General features: G+C 35.2%; 1 pseudogene; it reads left to right on the top strand.

Moving 5' to 3' along the window:
- Positions 1-2,105: 2,105 nt before the first annotated feature.
- LOC114208863 (myosin regulatory light chain 12B pseudogene) lies at positions 2,106-2,767 on the top strand (annotated as a pseudogene).
- The last annotated feature ends 489 nt before the right edge of the window (positions 2,768-3,256 follow it).

The following is a 3,256-nucleotide window of genomic DNA, read 5'->3' as shown; positions in this document are numbered from 1 at the left end:
GCATGTTGAAAATATAGAGTATATTTCTACATGTAAAAAATACAAAAAGAAAACACTTTAAACATAAAATGTTTGAGTAAAAGCAATCTTTTTTCTAAGGCAGGCAATTTTCTGTTAATTAAATTACTTATAATTTAACTTTCAAGTTTAAGTAATTGGCAAAATGGGAGTGTCAAGTCAAGTTAAAATCAGCAATATTTAAATTTATGTATTTATGGTGTTTCATCTTAAAATTCTTTTAACCTTGGATTTACTCTCTGACCGCATACAATCTAAATATCCGCAATGTACTTTATGTAACTAAGGAATGCTTATTTTTTAAAATTTAATCTTCCCATCTTACTGATTAAATTTGCTCTTTAATCTACAAAAGCACAAAATATATTTATTTTTGAAGCTCTAGATCGTTTGGCTGATTCAACATCCGAAAACCAATTAATGTAATCCATCACATCAGCAGACTAAAGAAGAAAAATCATATGACCATATCAATAGATATAGAAAGAACATTTGATAAAAACCAACATTTATTCAGCAGAGAAACATTTAGCAAACTATGAATAGAGGGAAAATTTCTCAACTTGATAAGGAACTTCTACAAAAACGAATAGCTTAATAGAATGAGTAGGCAAGCCACAGACTAAGAAATAAATGTTTAAAAAAGACATATTTGATAAAGGATTGCTATCCAAGATATACAAAGAACCCTTAAATCTCAACAACAGGAAAATGAACAACCCAATTTAAAAATGACCAAAAGAGCTGAACAGACACCTAATGAAGAAAGATACACAAATGGCAATTAAGCATCTGAAAAGATGCATGGCATTATATGTCATTAGGGAAATGCAAATTAAAACAACAATGAGATACACATCTATCAGAATGGACAAAATCCAGAAATAAAAATAAAAAACTGGCAATACCAAATGCTAGTGAAGATGTGGACCAACAGGAGTTCTCATTCACTGCTAGTGGGAATGCAAAACGGTCCAGCTACTGTGGAAGACAGTTTGACAGTTGATTACAAGAGTAAACATATGCTTTTCGTATGATCAAGCAATCATACTCATTGGTACTTACTCAAATGAGTTGAAGACTTATATCCACCCCAAATCCTGCACACAGGTATTTATAGCAGCTTTATTTATAATTGCCAAAGTTTGGAAGCAACCAAGGTGTTTTTCAGTAGGTGAATGGATAAATAAACTGTGGTACATCCTAACAATGAAATATTATTCAGTGCTAAAAGGAAATGAGCTATCAATCCATGAAAAGATAGGAAGGACACTTAAATGCATATTAGTGGGTGAAAGAAGTCAATCTGAGAGGCCACATATTGTATGATTCCAACTACATGACATTCTGGAAAAAGCAAAACTATGAAGATAGTAAAAAAGATCAGTGGTTGCCAGGGGTTGGGATGGGGAGGAGTGAAGAATAGGTAGAATGCTGAGAATCTTAAGGGCAGTGAAGTATGATACCATAATGATGGATACATGCCATTATATGTTTGTGCAAAGTCATAGAATGTACAACATCAAGAGTGAACCATGATGTAAACTATAGACTTTGGGTGATATTGCTATATCAATGCAGGTTCATTGATTGTAACAAATGTACCATTCTGGTGGGGGGTGTTGATAGTGGGGGAGGATGTGCATATGTGGAAGCACCAGATATATGGCAACTCTCTATACTCTCTACTCAGTTTTTCTATGTGAACCTAAAACTGCTTAAAAAAACAAAATTTACTTAAAAATAGACAGTTAACATTATATACTTAATTGTGAGAAACAAGATGCTTTCTTCTTAAGATGGGGAACAAGGCCAGGATGCCTCCCCTCATCACTCCTATTCACTATCAAACTACAAATCCTAGCTAGTGCAGTAAGATAATAAAAGGAAATAAAATGTATAATGATTGGGAAGGAAGAGATACAGCTGTCTTTGTTTGCAGATGACATGATTGTTATGTAGAAAATTTTGAAGAATTGACAAAAAAAAGTCATGCAACTAGACAGCCCAGCCATCGTCGCTGTCGCTCATCGTCTCGTTCAGGGCACCCCGGATTCAGGTGTCTGGTGGCGAATTAAATAGCCACCATGTCGAGCCAAAAGGCAAAGACCAAGACCACCAAGAAGCGCCCCCAGCACTCAACATCCAATGTATTCGCCATGTTTGACCAGTTGCAGTCAGGAAGTTCAAAGAGGCCTTCAACATGATTGATCAGAACAGAGATGATTTCATTGACAAGGAGGATTTGCATGATATGCTTGCTTCTCTAGGGAAGAATTCAACCGATGCATACCTTGAGGCCATGATTAATGAGGCTCCAGGGCCCATAAATTTCACTATGTTCCTCACAATGTTTGGTGAGAAGTTAAATGGCACAGATCCAGAAGATGTCATCAGAAGTGCTTTTGCTTGCTTTGATGAAGAAGCACCTGGCACCATCCAGGAAGATTATCTGAGAGAGCTGCTGACAACCATGGGAGATCGGTTTACAGACGAGGAAGTGGATGAGCTGTACAGAGAAGCGCCTAATTGACAAAAAGGGAAATTTCAATTATATTGAGTTCACGCGCATCCTTAAACATGGAGCAAAAGACAAAGGTGATTGAAAGAACTTTAGCTAAAACCTTCCAATTGCTTTGTCTTACTCTGTTTTATTTCCCAGACACTTTCCCCCACCCTCATAGACCTGTTGCATGCAACTTAGTTTCACGGCTTGGCCTCTTTTCTGATGTATTTATTCTAGACCTTTCTGCCACTTAGCAGTTGTATAATCAAACTGCAAATGGGGTTGAGGTTGTAATTTGTGCTGAAAAAGAGATTGTGAATAAAAATCAACAAATGTGAAAGCCCAGGAAAATATATCTGGTATTTCTGGTTTTGCTGGATTTTTACACTTTTATATAATAAAAACAGTATTTTGAAATAAAAATTTTAAAAAAAGTTATGCAACTAATTAGTGATTATAGTGAGATTGCAGGACACAATCTTATGATACCAAAGTCAACTGCTTTCCTATATACCAGCAAAGAACTCTTGGGATTTGAAAATAAAAACACAGTACTATTTATATTACCACCAAAAAAGAGAAATACTTAGGTATGAATTTAACAAAATGTATGATGTATATGAGGAAAACCACATAACTGATGAAAGAAACCAAAGATCTAAATAAGAGGAGAGATATTCCATTTTCATGGATAGAGAGATTCAATATTGTTAAGATGTCAGTTCTCTCCAA

This window comes from Eumetopias jubatus, unplaced genomic scaffold (assembly GCF_037043125.1).
Source record: "Eumetopias jubatus isolate StellerSeaLion01/CBP00866 unplaced genomic scaffold, mEumJub1_p1.0 scaffold_16, whole genome shotgun sequence".
Classification (NCBI taxonomy): Eukaryota; Metazoa; Chordata; class Mammalia; order Carnivora; family Otariidae; genus Eumetopias; species Eumetopias jubatus.
The sequence above is the reverse complement of the archived record's forward strand: the minus strand, read 5'-3'. Positions and strand labels throughout refer to the sequence as shown.